This window comes from Chiloscyllium plagiosum, chromosome 5 (assembly GCF_004010195.1).
Source record: "Chiloscyllium plagiosum isolate BGI_BamShark_2017 chromosome 5, ASM401019v2, whole genome shotgun sequence".
Taxonomy (NCBI): Eukaryota; Metazoa; Chordata; class Chondrichthyes; order Orectolobiformes; family Hemiscylliidae; genus Chiloscyllium; species Chiloscyllium plagiosum.
This window is the reverse complement of record NC_057714.1, coordinates 93,329,995-93,348,235: the sequence shown is the minus strand read 5'-3', so window position 1 is coordinate 93,348,235 and position 18,241 is coordinate 93,329,995. Positions and strand designations below refer to the sequence as shown.

At 40.9% G+C, this 18,241-nt stretch overlaps 1 long non-coding RNA gene across 1 annotated transcript in view; it reads left to right on the top strand.

Moving 5' to 3' along the window:
- The window catches only part of LOC122550313, a 33,172-nt gene that overhangs the window by 11,073 nt on the left and 3,858 nt on the right, over positions 1–18,241 (top strand). The window contains exon 2 of the long non-coding RNA XR_006311814.1: positions 11,430–11,515. This is a non-coding gene — a long non-coding RNA (uncharacterized LOC122550313). The remainder of the gene's footprint in view (positions 1–11,429; positions 11,516–18,241) is intronic.

Here is an 18,241-nt window from a genome sequence, read left to right as displayed (position 1 = left end):
TCAGAAGGTGGTTGATTCCAACTATAAGTAGCCATTATTGTTCTATTTGGTATTCAGACATGCTCTATTCAATATAAAAGTTGACATCAATGGAGATGGTCATGGTCATGATAAACTATTCATAATTGGGGTTAAAATTCCCTGCAACAACCACCCTCCCACAGCCATCCCTCTATGAAGTGTTAGACTGCAAGTGAAAGAGGTAGGCCACAAATAAAGGGAGAGCTATTGCAGTGGTTTAATATTCATGTGGCTGTTAAGAATGAGTTAAACATGAATGAGTTAAATGGCAGGAGTTCAATCTAGCCAGAAAGGGCAGAAATCCAGAAAACACTTTATTATAAATTGGTACATCCCAGCACTTTAGAACTATTTTGGGTTAAGTTGTAAGTGTTATGCACAGTCTATTCTAAGTGCACAACTCAGCCCGTTTCCCTATATTAAGTCATATCACACTACCCAATTTTAGCATGGGTCACCCTAGAAGCTTTAAATAAGTCACAAGAATTCACCAAGATGTCTAAAACAGGATAACGATAATTCTCAAAGGAAGAAAATCCATAGGAGGGGAATAGGATGAAATTCGGGTATTTAGTTGTCTTCAGAATGGAAGATTTCCACAGTGAAAGGTTAACAGAAAGAAGTTGTACCTGCTCTTCAAAGTCATGCAGCTGTGGTATTTACTCATGATTTCCGAGGGCTACATTCCTTCTGTAGTTTCCATGGGAAACTGCCACTTGTTGATGTTTTTATTGGAATAAGTCTGTATGGGAAAAAACCAGATCCCCTCAGGGACTTAAAATGTCCCTGCGAGTGAATATTACAATCATATCATACCTAAGCAGACTTGTCAGTGTAATACTGGTAATACAACATGCCCTGTATCCTGAACTGCTGCCAAATCCCCTTTCAACTCAGATCACAGTGTGATTTGCTGCACACTGAACAAGGAGATCTGATTGCTTCAAGGTAAATTTAATAAAGTACAAAATGCCATCTCTTTTTCGTGAAAACAAGAACAATTTTCTTGTAATCGAAAACCGCAATAAATTATAGGTGATAGCTCAGATTTTAGAAGGCACCAAATATTGGCAGAAGTTTGAGATATAATTAAATATTCTGAACGTCCTAAGGGTCATAGTGTTCTTTATCTGAAATGTCACTACATGAAGAGATCGTAAAGGCTTATTCATATACTTTGGAACATGAAAACTATTACTTATTTTGGCAGTTCTGTTCACATTCAGAAGAATTATTTATATCAGAATATATTATTTCTACACTGCTTTTCACTCTCATTACCTGCTTTCCTCAGAAAGCAAACAATTCATAAGTTACAATAAAATGTAACTTGTCCCTGTACTGACATGTGATGACCAATTCAGGAGCCAAGGGCTGGGAGGTTTAATGTGAGATCATCAACAACTTCAAAATGACAAGGGTACATCTCGCATTAGCCTCTCGGTAGAATATGGCATAGATGGGAACATTGCTTGGTTGAATACAGAATCTCATTTAGAGGATAGCATTTTGGGCAATACGATGGTTGGCACTGCTGCCTCATAGTACCAGCGGCCTGAGTTCAATTCCACTCTCGGGTGACTGCCCATGTGAAGTTTGCCTGTTCTCCCCGTGTCTGCGTGGATTTCCTCCGGGTGCTCCGGTTTCCTCCCACAATCCAAAAATGTGCTGGTCAGGTGGATTGGCAAAGCTAAATTGCCCATAGTGTCCAGGGATGTATGGGGCTGGGTGGATTAGCCATGGGAAATGAAGGGTTACAGGGATAGGGTGGGTCTAGTTGGGATGTTCTTCAGAGGGTCAGTGTATACACGATGGGCCGAACGGCCTACTTCCACACGGTCGGGATTCTAAGGAGGCCATTTGGCCCATTATGTTTGTGCTGTCACTCCAAATGAACTGTTCATTTTGAGCCATTGTTCTGGCATTGTCCTTTCTCAAATAACCATTTATTCCAGCATCTGCAGTATTTTCCTTTTAATTATGAGATTTCAGGTGATTTGACAGATGACTACGGCTATCAGGCAGACTCTTTTAATTTAATTTCAATCGATTAGTTCTCAGTCTGAATCTCACTTCTACTCTAAAATTGAACATGAAACATACTTAGCTGTTGAATTCCCACTTTGAACCAAATTCCTGGATTAACCAAGAATGTCTCCTTTGACAGTCACCCTCACAATAATGGTGCTCTTTACTGACTCACTGATCATTAAGTCCTTCCAACACGATGTGATAGGCAGGGAGAAGAGAAGAAACTCTAGTAAGCCTTTCTGGATGCAACGTGACACTTCACAAACTAAAAAAGCTTTACATGGCAAGCCTAAGTGGTGATGTTACCAAAATAAATAATTTGAGACACCTTGGTAATTTCTACTTTGTGTATATATGTGTCATACTATTATTTTTCTTCTCTCTTTGGTAATGACCTGGTTAGGTGTTTATAATTCAAGTTCATTTAGGTTTGGAAGAAAGATATCCACAATGGAAGGGATCATTTTCAAATTAACCTCCATGTGACCAATCAAAGAGAAGATCATTAAGGGGAGATAGATCATCCCACCTCACCCGGTGGGTTAATAATTTGGGTGTTCCGTCGGAAACTGTAAAGAAAAATCAGGGAACCTTGCCCAGCAATGGTGGGGTGAACTGTCTCCCCATAATGATCTTCCCCTTTGGTTGCAACAAGTAAATGTCATTCAAATATAGCAATCTAATTTTGCATCACGTCATTTAGTCTCTCCTGGGTTTTAATTATGGACAATGGCAACTAAGTTGCAAACAACAATCCACAGAAAATAGTGGCAAAAGGTCAATAATTTATTTCAAAGGTAGTTTGGCCATAGTTCCATTTATGCTGCAAGTTGGATTTTCACTACACTTCAGAAGTAATGACCACAGAGTGGGAGTAGCTCTTAGCAAATATCAAATTTTTGCTGTTTCTTATATAATTCACACATTTTGCTTCAATTTTGTGGATTGCTCTGGATTAGGTGGTAGGATGTGACATTACGTTTAGAGTACAAGGTCTAACTTTAACCTGACGTATTTTCCTTTAAAAGACTCAGAATAGCAAATTATAACTTTAGAAAGGCAAAGCATAAATTATACCAAACTTGTTGAAATTTGGTTGCAGGCCACACCTTTGCTGCCAGCATAAGTAAACCAATGTTGCATTTTTTTTCCATACAAGTCAATCAGGCCATGACTCAGTTCGCAAATCTAGATAATGCACTACAATCACAGCATTTAGAGTGGTTTATATGGGACTATGTTCAAAGCCGTTCTTAACTCTTTTCAAGCGCAGTAAACATGCTGGGTTAGCTCCTACATCACAGTTTCCTAAACACCCCGAGGGAAATGAATCATACAACCCCCAGAAAAGATCTAAAAACTATTCATTTACATTAGCACTCAGTAGGGACCAATGTTTTAAGTTACTTTCTCATCAGCAGAATACAGCAAGAATGCTTAAAATAAAATTACTTACAGAAACATTGCCTTCCACTGTCATGCCATCTGCAAACATACATTGGAAGCTAGTCCTATGAAATGCACACCATTCAATTTCCTTTCACTTCAACTCAGAACTGATCAAATATTTACTTAAGTTGATTTTAACAATGTTATCATAAGAAATTAAGCTCTGGAGTTGGTTAAATATAAAAACTTTGTTGTTCCATTGTTTGTTTTGCCTGTGGAATCAATTCTTTTTATTAATATTTACTTCCCAACGGTCATATTCTGCTGCTTATTTAAGAAAAAGTGTATTGAACCCTCCCAGTATCATAAGTGCATGCACTGGCCAGTGTGGGACTAAGCACACGGACCAGCCGGAGTTTGAGCAATGTTGAATAAGCAGATCTCATTCAGCAAAGCAGTGGGAAGCACAAATGCTCACCTCAGCTGGAAAAGGAAAAATAGGCTTGTGTTCCTGAAGCTGATATCTTACAGTGTACAATACTTGAAAGTATTATGTGTGTGCATATGTATATACAACTCTGTGTGCATGTATTTGTGTTAGTTTCTTTATTTGTCTTTGTATGTGGACAAATTTGAGATGCATGTATATGTAAGCAAATCACATTCTTTGACTGTGTCAGTCTGTCTAAATATTTCTTTATATTCCTGCATGTAAAAGTATGTCCTAATGTGTTTTTATGTCTTAGTGTGTGTTTGGATGCGTGTTCGATACGTTTTTGTGTGCATGTGTGTTTGCCTTTACGTTACATGGAAATGTTGCACCAAGTGTTTTGTCACCATTATTCGGCTGCTCCATGACAGCATGGAAGACATGGTAATGATAAATGGTTCCACCACCAACCCATTGTACAATTCGGACCAGCGTCAAGCAGGGCTGCATCATTGTCCCAACGCTGTTCTCGATCTATCTCATTGCAATGTTTCACCTCACTGCTGACAAGCTCCCCATTGGAGTGAAGCTAACTTACAGAACCTGTGGGAAATTATTCAACCTCCACCACTTCTAAGCCAAAACCAAAGTCACCCCAACCAGTGTCATCGAGATGCAGCACACACATGATTCTTGTGTATGTGCTCTCTCAGAAGCTGTGCTCCAGGCCATTGTCTGCACCTTTACTGAGGTTTATGAGAGCATGAGTCTCACCCTAAACATCCACAAGAAGAGGTTCCTTCAGCAACGTGGCCTGGCATTGTGGAGTGAATCCATGGTCATCAATGTCCACGGGGAGCCCTTAGAGAACGTTGACCACTTCAAACACTCAGGAGTGTCCAGTCGACCAAAGTAGCTATTGATGAAGAGATCCAGCATCACCTTCAGTGTGCTAGCACAGCCTTCAGCCGGCTGAGGAAAAGGTGTTCGAGGACAGCCACATCAGATCTGACAGCAAGCTCATGGTTTAAAGACCCTGTAGTGGTTCCCGTCATCCTATATGATTCTGAGACATTGACTGTCTTCAGCAGACACCTCAAGACATGGAGCAGTGCCACCAAAGCTGTCTGTACAAGATCCTTGAAACCGCTGGGAAGAAAAACACACCAACACTAGTGTCCTTGAAAAGGCCAAAATCCCCAGGATCGAGGCACTGACTGCCCACCCTTGATTTGCTTGGATGGGTTGGGCATACTGTTCGCATGACCAACACGAGACTCCCCAAGCAGGTGCTTTACTCCCAGCTCTGAAATGGCAGGCGAGCCCCAGGTGGACAGAAGGAGAACTTCGGTAATACCCTCAACGCCTCACTGGTGAAGTGCATCATTCCCACAGACACCTGAGAATCACTGACTCAAGACTGTCCAAAGTGGAGGAGGAGCATTCGGGTGTTGAGCACCTCGAGACTCACTGGGGGAAAAAAAACGGAAGTCAGGCGAAAACAGCAACAGGAGTGCGCTGGCACACCAACGCCCCAACCACCTCTTCCCAAGACCACCCTCTGGCCCCAAGCCTGCGGTCACCGTATTGGTCTTTACAGCCACCTATGGAGAGGGGAACAGAGTCATCCTCATCTGGGAGACAATGCCAATAATGATGATGATGATGATAATGTCATATGTACATGGGCCTTTGTGTATCTTTATGTTTGCATGTATCTATCTTTGTGAGTGTGGCTATCTTTATATGCTGTTCTTCGGTGTCTCTATGTCAGTATTTGTCCGTGAATGCATAGTTGGCTCATTAGCTTTGAGCAAGTATTTGTATACATTGGGTGAGAAAGAATTTTAGTAATATTGCTCAACACTTACAATAGCTCTCCATGTTCACTGTTTAGGCTCAACAGTGGCTAACTTACTAAAGGCTGCTTAATCTACTTAATGATTTGGACGTGCCGGTATTGGACTGGGGTGGACAAAGTTAACAATCACTCAACACCAGGTTATAGTCCAACAGGTTTATTTGAAGGCACTAGCTTTTACAGTGCTGCTTCTTCATCAGGTATGGAGCAGGACCATAAGACACAGAATTTATAGCAAAAGATTACAGTGTCATGCAGCTGAAATATATTAACTCTAAGTTTGTTTCATATCTTTCAGCTACATGACACTGTAACCTTTTGCTATAAATTCTGTCTTATGGTCCTGCTCCATAACCACCCGATGAAGAAGCAGCGCTTTGAAAGCTAGTGCTTCCAATTAAACCTGTTGGACTATAACCTGGTGTTGTGTGATTTTTAATTTCATCTATATAAGTCATAACCACCAGCAGAATAGGGGAGAACATTGGTGGAGAAAGCCAAAACCCTTGTACTGACTGAGTTTTCTCCTTTGTCACTACAGCCTAGGCTGCATCTGTCTTGCAGCAAAAGGTAAATGTAAAGTATTGACTTAACACCTCTACCATGCACTATTTCTTTATGGTCATCCACAAGTTTTTTGTTTTGCAAACTTGGAAATATTGGTCTGCACACTCAAATAATTGACATAGATTGTGAACTGCTAGGGCACAACACTAACCATTGTCAGTCCCCAGTGGTCACAGCCTGCCAGCCTATTAGTCCCTCTCTATTTTCTGCCTGTTAACCAATCATCAACCCATGCTAATATATGTCATCAGGTCCTTGGGATTTTATTACCATTAACTTATTCAATACCACTACATTAATAATACTATTTTCTTTCAATTTCCTCACAATCTTTAGACTTTTGGATCTCAATTATTTCAGGAATATCTGTACCATGCTGTATAAAATTGGACTCAAGCATGTGTTTAGTTTCTCTGCCATTTCTCTATTTTCCATTTTCAACTTTCCTGTCTCTGCCTGTACTGGACCCACACTTGCCTTTGCTGAGCTTTTTCTTTTTACATACATACAGAAGCTTTTAAAATCCATTTTCTGTTTCTTTCTTTGGCAATTTCTTAGCCCTATTTTGCTGAATTTTAAAATCTTTCCAAAGCTCATGCTCACCCTTTTTTTGACAGGTTCTCTTGATCTAATGTCATCTTTTGTTGACTTATAATGCAGACTTAAATGGACAGTGCAATAAACATATTGAGATTCATTGCAATGCTTAGTACAGCAATAAAGCATAGGGACAGTATCTGACATGGGTATGAATTAGGTAATAAGTTCTGCAACATGGTTATAAAACCTGAATCAGCTGTGGCAAAGCACTACTGTGTAATTGGTGTTAAAACTGTATATCGACAATGTGTAGCATGGCAGCCAATTGGGTCACATGTTCTGCACTCAAAAGACCCAATGGTACAAAAATCTTTCAGCCAATTACTATATACAGTAACTTGGGTAAGTAATTTACTTTGATATTCCAGTGTGACACACAGAGACTGCAGTATGGTTAGAAGTGGTGCTTTCAGAAAAAGATTTAATTTGTACTTATTCACAGGATGTGGACATCACTAACCAAACCCGCACCTAATTGTCATTCTGAAGACAATGGTACACTGCCATTTTGAACTGTTCTAGTCCACAAGTACACCCACAGTGCTGATAGTGAGAAAGTTGCTGGATTTTGACCCAGTGACAATATAGCCCCAAGTCAGAATGATTGTAGGTGGTGATGTTCCAATTTATCTTCTGTCGCTATCCTTCTAGTTGGTTGTGGTCAGAACTTGGAATGTGCAGTCTAAGGAGCCTTGGTGAATTATTGCAATGTAGATGAAGATGGTACTGACTGGTACCATTGTGCATCAGTGGTATTGGAAATGAATTTTAAAGATAACGGATGAAATGCAATCAAGCAAGTTACTTTGCCCTGCAAGGTGTCAAGCCTTGAGTGTTGTTGAATTTGTACTCATCCAGGCAAATAGAGAAGATTCCATCATATTCCTGACTTATACTTTGTAAATGTGGCCAACAATTTCCCCACAATCTGAGGAGTCAGGAAATCAGTTACTCATCCATCCTCTGACCTTCTCCAGTCACCATGGTACTTGTATGACTGGTCTATTTCAGTTTCTTTTCAAAGGTAATCCCCAGGATGTTGATGGTAGTGGATTCAGCAACAGCAATGCTGTTGAATGTCAAGGAGTGAGAGCTGAATGATCTCTTCTTGGAGATTTTCATTGTCTGACACTTGTGTATTGTTATGAATGAATTTTCAACTGATGGCAAAAAAATGTAATGCTTTTGTTTGGCCAACATTTATCCGTCAATGAACAGAGTCCAAAATACATTAACTGTTGACTCATCGTAAACTTGGACTAGAGTCCTGTGTATGCAAACAGCCTTTCATTTCTATTGTTTGATTACCTTCCAATAATCTACAAAGCCCTCAATATTACAGGTAACTGGAGCTTTGCCTAATATGATGATTCTGACTGTCTCTCCTTCACCAATTCTTTGAGACTCCAGAACAGATTTTAGTGACACCTAAACTGCATTAAGTGACCTATCAAAAACTATACAATAAGCTCTACCTGTATTGCAAGATAAAATTGAAAGTCACCATATAGTTTGAACAGTCTGATGTCTGAATGTTATAATCCAGCAGACTGCGTTGACTTCTGGTCTACCACAGTCTCCATTTGAAAATTCACTTCCTGGTTTTCATGTTCCTTCACGGATTTGCCCCAAACATATCTATCAACTCCCCTACAATATCTGTGTTCTTTGAATTTTGGTCTCTGGAGCTTTCCTGTTTTGATTCTTAAACTGCCAAGGCTCTAAGCTGTAAACTTCCCTTCCTAACCCTCTCTCTCTCCTTTTTAAGGACCCTCCTTAAAATCAAACTTTTGACCAGAGGTCTTAATATCTCCTTAGAATATTATGTTTTGCTTGAGGAGACTGCTGTGAAGCACCTTGGGATACTTTGCAACATCAAAACAGCAGCAAATTGTTGTTGGTGTTATTTTAAAAATAGAATACAGGGGATTCCCGATTTATGAGCTTCAGATTACAAACACTTGCCCTGGCAAACTTGATGCTATACAGGTATGTAATTTTAAAGATCCAACATTTGGGTATTTCCTATACTTATAAACGGCTCCTTTATACTGTCCTGCATTGTGTTCTGACTTGATTACAAATCAATTTACAAACTGAGTTCAGAATGGAAGCCGCCTGTACATCGTGAATTTTGGAAATAATTTTGAACCCTTTTCTTTTCTGTAGGAAGGCACTAATGGGAATATCTTCTCCCCTTTTGGCAGTCCCTTGGGATCAAAAATGACATGATTCCATTCTGATTTGATTATGTTTAAGATGGTTCCAATGTATGACCCATGGGGGCCATATATTTGAAAGGTTTAGTAGGTGGGATTTTCGAAGGTTTGGACCCTCACTGTGACACCTTGACTTTGCTGCTACACATTCCTAATGAAGTCTTTCAATGTGGTTGATGCCTTCCTGAGTGTACTTTTAGATTGGTCACAAGCCTGGGCCCCCACCATGAGGTTGCAAGGATTTTGACCTCTTCAGTGATACTCCAAAATCAACCCGAAAGGTTTCCGGCTGTTCCTTGTCCTTGTCCAATCATGCTCCAATTGTATTCCTCATCGAGCAGTTGCTCAGTTGCTTTGGGAATCTGGTGTCAGGCAAGGCTAGGATTTGGTGGTTTTCCTGCTTCTGGGCTCCCCATAATCCGCCCCCCACACCCGCACCTTCCCATTTTTATTGTTTCATTCCCATTCCAAATCAACCCAGCAAGTTTGTGCAAGTTTTTTTAAAAGAGATACTTTGTCAGTTTGACTGCTATCCCCTAACCCCCCAATCTATTCTTGCCCTAACCTCTTTTGCCAAGTATTTATTGTGCTTCCTTTCGATCATGAATTTGAATCTGTAACCAACCACACTATCAGAGTCAGATCGATTCCTAACCCTGATCCACTGTTTGTGTAAAGGATTTTCCTTGTGTTGCCTCTGGTTCTTTTGCTAATCAAGTTAAATGATAACAAATCTGGGCCATCTGATTACTGATCCTTCAAACATTGGAAACAATTTTAATTTACTCGATGTAAACCCTTCATAATTTTAGACACCTCCATAAAATCTCCTCCAGCTGCAGGCTATCAGGAGAGCAATGTCAACTACTTCTGGTATCTCTCATCTCTGGAACCATTCTAGTAAATCTCTAGTGAATGCCTTTTCATCTTTCTGCTGCCCAGAATAATAAACCAAAGCTACAATGAGGTCACACTGTCCTATGTATGGTCACAAAAACCTTTTTGCTTTTGAACTTGTTGCCTCAACTTATAAGGATGACTGAAACCTTAATGTGTTAAACTTTCAACCATAGATTTGTCAAACAACTGTGCCTATCTTTGGTTTGCACGTTATTACTTTGGGTTGAAATATGTGGATTTTGAATTGTAACAGGAGCAGAAATGGAAGAATTCCACAATATGCTCAATTATCAGCTCTCCATCAAGCTTATGGGAAAGCATCAATTTTCCTAGATACGTCAGTCTTTAAGTTGACATAGTCAACTCAACTAAAAACAAAAGTTTCTTTAAAAAGAATAACTTAGAGACACTTCTACACAAAAAATGCCAACATCCTAAAAATTGCTTCTGCAGACTGTGAGGTCACAGCTAATGTGTTGTTATCACATGTACTCAAAGGTTAGCGAGAGGGTGAGGGTTAGCACAAAGCTGGAAGAGTTTAACCAGGCAGTCATTACCTTATTTACTGTATCTCAAGGTCAAATTCAGATTTAAAGTTAACAATTACCAGGATGATTTCAATGGTATCCAATACATTTTTCCCCAAACAGTAGCTCGTGATCCAATGTGGCCTTAATCTATAGATTCCACACTCATTTCATCACTGATTTCAGGATTTCCTCATTCTTAGATAGTTGAGTATTCAACTGCTGACAAGTTAAAAACTCTTCTTTCTCCTTTGTAAGCTTCTCTCTCTCTCTCTTGCTTGCAGCCTCCTTTTTGTTGACAGTTGCAGCCACCTCTCTGATCCACCATGTGGTGCTCTTCTCAGCCCAATCCCTTCCAGCATCCTTCTTCCATCTCAACCTGTAGCCTCTTTCTCTTTCCCCATTGCAGCCTCATTTGCCACCATACCCCACACTTTACAACCTTCTCTGTCAACCCCCCAACCCCTTACATCTTCCTTCTCTTTGTTGCGGCCCCCCTTGTTATCCCCAAACAATCTCCAGACAACATTTGGCAGCTCCCCCAATAAACAGAGCTGTACCCGACAGCCTCCACGGTCCAAGACCATGCTCAGCCAATTCCTGGGGTCTGATCCCTGACACCAATTCCAGCAAAGTGTTTCCCTCAGCCAGTTACCTTGCAAACTGCTCTTCCAGCCACTGGCTGGTTCTCTCCTTCGTTGGCTGCTGATCGAATCACTAATGAGGCAATTGCCAGCAAGCGCAAGAGAGACTGTGATTGGAAGAGCAGCTCCTCACAGACTGAAAAAGGTCGCTGGACCCAACATATGAACTCTGTTTTCTCTCCAACAATACTGCCAATCCTGCTGAAATTTTCTAGCAATTTCTGTTTGTGTTTCTCAAAGATGCTGTCTGTCTCAGTTAGGGGGAGGACCTTGCTCTGCTTGGACACCAAAGGGGTTTTTACCTTTCTCCCAGACTCCGGTGTCAGGTAAGTGGATGAGATGTCCTAGTTTTAAGCATTTGGCTCCTTGCATCCCTTAGTTGGGAAGAAGATTGCAGACTGGAAGATTGAAGTGGTCCTCAATCTCCTTCTACCAGTGGTGAGGACACTTTGTTCTGAAAGCAGTTTTGTCCATCAAGAAGCACCACAGACATGGTCTTTACTGTGCATTTATGAAAAAAATATAACAGGTGCAAGGAACACCAGCAGCAACCGTATATGGCCTTTTATGATCTACTGAGCATTTTTGACTCTGTCAACCATAAGACCACATGAATATCCTCCTTAATTTGTTAAAAATCACACAACAGCAGGTTATAGTCCAACAGGTTTAATTGGAAGCACATTAGTTTTCGGAGCGACGCTCCTTCATCAGGTGATAGTCTATCACCTGATGAAGGAGCATCGCTCCGAAAGCTAGTGTGCTTCCAATTAAACTTGTTAGACTATAACCTGGTGTTGTGTGATTTTTAACTTTGTACACCCAGTCCAACACTGGCATCTCCAAATCATGACTCCTTAATTTGGCCATGCTCCGAAATGCATTATCACCTTGTACCTCTTCCATGATGACATGCACACATAATCCTCACAAACTGAACCACCAGCACCAAGTCTATGCAAGCGCAAACTCAGTTCAAACCAGGCAACCACTCTCTTCTTTGTTTATCTTGTTCCAATAACTCACGCGACCTCAAGCAATTACCTAGAGAGGTGGAGATAGCCTGCAGAACAGATGGGTAATTATTCAACCTGTGTTGAATTCAATCTGAAGGCAAAGCATGTCAAACCTGACAGAGGTTTAGTATGCAAATGATGCATGTGTATGCACTCATTCAGAAACTGAGGTCCAAGTCATTGTCTACTCCCTTTCCAAATGGGAGTGTAATAAATAAGAGAATTACATTAATAGTGGAGAAGTATTTATTTCACTCCTGAGATGAGTACCATCATTCATTCAGATCACAAACATTCATGAATCATAAATCACCCATGAGGTAAACGCATCAATACTATTTCACCAGATGTTGAAAAAATAAGAAGCTACCATTTTCTCTTAGTAATGCTGAAGGGTTCAATTTGATGTTTACACCACATAGCTCCTCACAGCTATTCAACTCAGCTCACTCTTCTTGGCATTTTCCTGAAGGAGGCTTTCATGTTCGTTAGTCACAGGGGCATTGCTAGAAAAGGCAATTAACTTGCATCAAATGGCCAGGAATGAGCTGGAAGCTTTTAAACCCAATCCTCCTAGGGTGCGTATATCAACCAGCTGTACTTTAACTCTATTTGGAGATCGGTCAATATTCCCAATGCACCTGGTCTCTTTTACAAATCGATTAGGTCATGCTCCGCATTGTGGGATGTAGAAGATCAAAGATGTGGTTTAACTCCAGCTGTGAGGCAGCCTATTAACTGTGGCTTAAGTGAGCCTACAGCTTCCTTACTCAGAGTTTGTTCCGCTCCTTTGATTTCCTCCCACCCCTAATAGTAAGTCATTATAACTTTTAATAATGTGAATGCCAATGACGTAGCCTGAGGATAATTTTAAGTGGGCACAAATTTGGCACGATAGAAAATCTGCCTACACTGTCATGTTGGCACATGGCCTGAGCCATTCTGGAGTCTGGGTATTATGAACCACATGATAAACAAAGTTCTTGATGAGATTAGTCAGGCATCCTGTTTTTTCATTAAACATTCTGATGTTCCTATAATTTCCTGAAAGATAGTTCAAACAGGAACATAGGCCATTTGACCCTTCAAGCCTGCTCCACCATTCAGTATGATTTACCTGTGCTCTTAGTTCCACTCTCCTTTCTGCACCCTATAACCCCTAATCTCTTTGTCCATTCAAACTCTATCCCAATTCACCTTGAATAAATCTGAAGACCGAGCCTGAGCTGAAGTTGCCACAGTCTTACCAGAGAATAGGGCTGCTCCCTCATTAGAGAGAGAGATGACTGGTGGTCAAGCCAAATCTGCACATCTGCATTATCATGTTCTGGCATTTACATTCACTTCCATTAGCAATAAATGACAATTACTTGGTGTCCTTATTTACTAAATTTATCTGATTCATGTACCAAAATGCACAGATCCCTGGATTCCTGCACTGTCTGTCCATAGAAATAGTATATTGACTTACCTTTCTTGCTGCCAAAGGAGACAAGTTCACATTGACCCAAATTACTTCATCTGCCAATCTTTCATCCATTTGAGTCTCCAGATAAGGATGGCAATTTCCCTCCCTAAAGGATGCTAGTGAGTCAGATGGGGGTTTTCCCTAAGAATAGTTTTCATGGTCATCATTCAAAATTTCTAGTGAATGCAAATTCCACATTCAGCTGTGGTAGGATTCATACCTGGGTCCCCAGATTGTTGCCTGGGTTTCTGGGCTAACAGCCCAGCAATAACACCACTAGGCCATTGCATCTCCAATATCTCTTTGTAAACTCCCTGCCTTTACTTGATACTTAATCTGGGTAAAAACAGGGACTGCAGATGCTGGAAACCCAAGTCTGGATTAGAGTGGTGCCGGAAAAGCACAGCAGGAGCAGGAAAGTCGATGTTTCAGGCAAAAGCCCTTCATCAGGAATGATATTTAATCTTCTAATCTTCTACCTATCTTGGTGTCATCGGCAAACTCAGCAACCCTTTGCTCCTGGGGATTTGTTAGTCCTTAGGTCCAATAGTTTTCCTAACATATTTCCACAGTGATGGTGTTTGTCTTGCATTCTACCATTTCCATGATTTCATTTAATTTCATCTTTGGGAAGCTTTCTGCAAAATATCCATCATAACCTTTACCATTTCTTCGGATGACCGTATAGAGGTTTATAAAATCATGAGGGGCATGGATAGAGTAAATTGACAAGGCCTTTTCCCCAGGTTAGGAGAGTCCAAAGCTAGAGGACATGGGTTTAAGGTGAGAGGGGAAAGATATAAAAGGGACCTAAAGAACAACTTTTTTTTCATACAAAGGGTGGTACATGTATGGAATGAGCTGCCAGAGAAAGTGGTGAGGCTGGTACAATTACAATATTAAAAAGACATCTGGATGGGTATATGAATAGGAAGGGTTTAGAAGAATGTGGGTCAAATATTGGCAAATGGGAGTAGATTTATATAGGATATTTGGCCAGCATAGATGAGATAGACTGAAGGGTCTGTTTCCGTGCCGTACATCTCTGTAACCCTATGACTCTAATTCCATAGGATCAATCCCTCAAAGACCAACATGAGTTGGAGTTACTCTTTTCCTATTCATGTACTTGGAGAGACTTTGTTTTTGTATGATTAACTAGCTTTCTCTTAAACTCTGTTGTCAGCCCCTTTATTATCTTTCTGTTGTTCTTGTGGTTCGTAAAGTCTATCTGATTCTCTGGCTTACCACTATTTTTGACAATTTGTAGAGTGTTTCCTTCAATTTTTTGTTAACCCTAATTTCTATAATGATGCACCCTTCACAAAAAAAGCCCTTACTTCTGCTGAGGACAAATACTTGCTCAGAGTTATTAAATAGCTCCATAAAAGTCTGCCACTGCAGCTCTACTCTGCTACCTTTTAACATCATTTCTCAGTCCACCTTAGCTATCTTAGCCTTCACAGACTTATAGTTATCCTTATTTGAGTTTAAAACTCAACTGATTGACCCACATTTCGCTTTGTGAGTAAACATGATATTGGACTATGTTGTGATCACCCTTATCCAGAGACTCTTGCACCGTGAGCTGATTGATTAATTTTATTTCAGTGCACAAGAACAGGTCATCCTGCTCCTTGAATGGCTCTACAATATGCTCCTTTAAGAAATTGTCCAGAGAACACTCTATGTGCTTGTTTTCCATTTACTTCTGTTAACGTGATTTTCCCATTTTACCTGCAGCTTAAAGCTTTCATGATTATTCTTATATGGCCCATTTGTCTTGTCCTGTACATCCTTAAGGGGACATTTAGGTCCATTCTAGGAAACTGGAAAGCTGTGTAAACACCGGTTTATTTGAGGGATAAGAGCAGAAGATTGGGTCAGCAATCCAAGGAGGCTGAAGATCCAGGAAATTGTCTCTGCTATAGATCTGAAGCTGAGGACAGAGCTATTTCAGACTATAAACTGGCATTGGGAGGTAAAGGCATGGCCTGGGCAGGGATAGCACTTTTGATCTTTACTGCCAATTAGTGGCATTACTGTAAACCACTCAGAAAGCATGACAAAGATGACCAAACAGGCACATTACAAAACTGGGAGAAAGTGAGGACTGCAGATGCTGGAGATCAGAGCTGAAAATGTGTTGCTGGAAAAGCGCAGCAGGTCAGGCAGCATCCAAGGAGCAGGAGAATCGACGTTTCGGGCATGAGCCCTTCTTCAGGAATGAGGAAAGTGTGCCAAGCAGGCTAAGATAAAAGGTAGGGAGGAGGGACTTGGGGGAGGGGCGTTGGAAATGCGATAGGTGGAAGGAGGTTAAGGTTTTCAGCAAATTACAAAACTGGGCATGCATTAAAAAGCCATGGAAAGGCAGGGTTCTGTGGTGAGTCACCAGGGCAGCTGAAGGTAGGAAGTTATGTGATGACATCTCCCAGAACATACCAGAGGTGACAACCCCGTTTTGTGATTGTTTGAAATGCACCATCAGCCATGCAGATGGCAGTGCCAAAAAGATGGTGACAGCTCCCTCAGAGACATCAAGAGGCTTTGAGTGGGGAGAAGGAATGTAGCCTCCCTGCGTGCACCACAAAACAGTATGATGCATGTTTACGGAAAATAAGACAAAGTGTCACAAAGATTTTGACCTCCCAAGCTCAGTTAATATTTGAGAGAAAGGGAAAGAATGAAAGGTAGGCTTAGAAATGGGTGAGGGGGGAAATGGCTTTCTATTTTGGGGCATTGGTATGAGCACAGAACATAGAAGAGTACAGCATAGGAACAGGCCCTTTGGCCCACGATGCAGTGCTGGAAATGATCAAATTAAACTTCTGTCTGCCCTTGGTCCATATCCCCTCCATTTCTTGCATATTCTAAAAGTCCCTTAAATGCCCATATTACATCTGCCTCCACCATTACCCCTGGCAATGCAAACTTGCCCCTCACATCTCCTTTGAACTATCCCCCTCTCACCTAAAATGCATGCCCCCTGGTATTAGATATTTAAACTCGGGGAGAAAGATTCTAAATGTCATTAGTATCTATGCATCTCATAATTTTACAAATTTCTATCAGAGGTCCCCTCAGCCTCCACTGCTTCACAGAAAACAACCTGACTTTTTTTAGTCTCTCCTTATAGTTCATGCCCTCTAATCTAGTCAGCATCCTGGTAAACCTCTTCTGCATCCTTTCCAAAGCCTCCACATCCTTCTCGTAATATGGCAACCAGAATTGAATTCAATACTCGGAGTGTGGTTTAACCAAAGTTTTATAAAGCTACAACATGACATCCTGACTCTTGTTCTCAATGCCCTGATCAATAAAGGCAAGAATGCCATATACAGTACCTTCTTTACCACCCTATCTATGTGTGTGACCACTTTCAGAGAGCTATGGACTTGAACCCTGAGATCCCTCTGTACATTAGTGCTGCTCAGGGTCGTGCCATTAACTCTATACTTTTCCTTAACATTTAACCTCCCAAAGTGTGGCACCTCACACGTACCCAGATTGAACTCCATCTGCCATTTCTCTGCCCATAGCTGCAACTGATCTATATCCCACTGTATCCTTTGATAACCTTCCACACTATCCACAACTCCACTGATCTTCGTGTTGTTTGCAGACTCACTAACACACCCATCTATCTTGTCATCCAAGTCATTTATACGAGGCAAGTAAGAACTGTACCATCGCATAAGTAGTGTGTTTGAGAGAGCTTTAAACTGGATAGGGGTAGAAAGGGATCAAGTGAGGGAGTTATTGGGTTTTGCCATCATTGTCAGATCATCTTAGTAATTGAAATTGAACACAGTGCACAAACTGTATTTAACAAGAACACTATACCATTTAAATGTAACATTTTCTAGCTTATTCTCCACTACTTGGGGATTTATCCTAACCTTCTACATGTATTCCAAGTGGTTAGCTCATTAACTCAACATTTTACTTTTTAACTCCTGTAGCAGAAAGAACAAAAGAACAAAGAACAAAGAAAATTGCAGCACTAGAACAGGCTCTTCGGCCCTCCAAGCCTGCACTAATCCAGATCTTTTATCTAAACCAAATGCTATCAGGCACGTGATCCAAAGGCCCAGGCTAATGGCTTGGGGGTCACAGGGTCAAAGCCCACCATGGCAGTTAGTGGAATTTAAATTCATTCAATAACATCTGAAAGTGAATGCTAGTCTCAGATTATGAAACTGCCTGGTTTACTGATGGCCTTTATGCAAGGAGGTTTGTTTTTATTTAATTTTTTTTATGGCATGTGGAATGCACTGGCAAGGTTACGATTTATTGCCCATTTCTAATTGCCCTTGAACTAAATGGTTTGCTTGGCCATGGAGGAGAAACCAGTTACAAGTGGAGTTCCGCAGGGATCAGTTCTGGGTCCTCTGCTGTTTGTAACTTTTATTAATGACTTGGATGAGGGAGTCGAAGGGTGGGTCAGTAAATTTGCAGATGATACAAAGATTGGTGGAGTTGTGGATAGTGAGGAGGGCTGTTGTCAGCTGCAAAGGGACTTAGATATGATGCAGAGCTGGGCTGAGGAGTGACAGATGGAGTTCAAC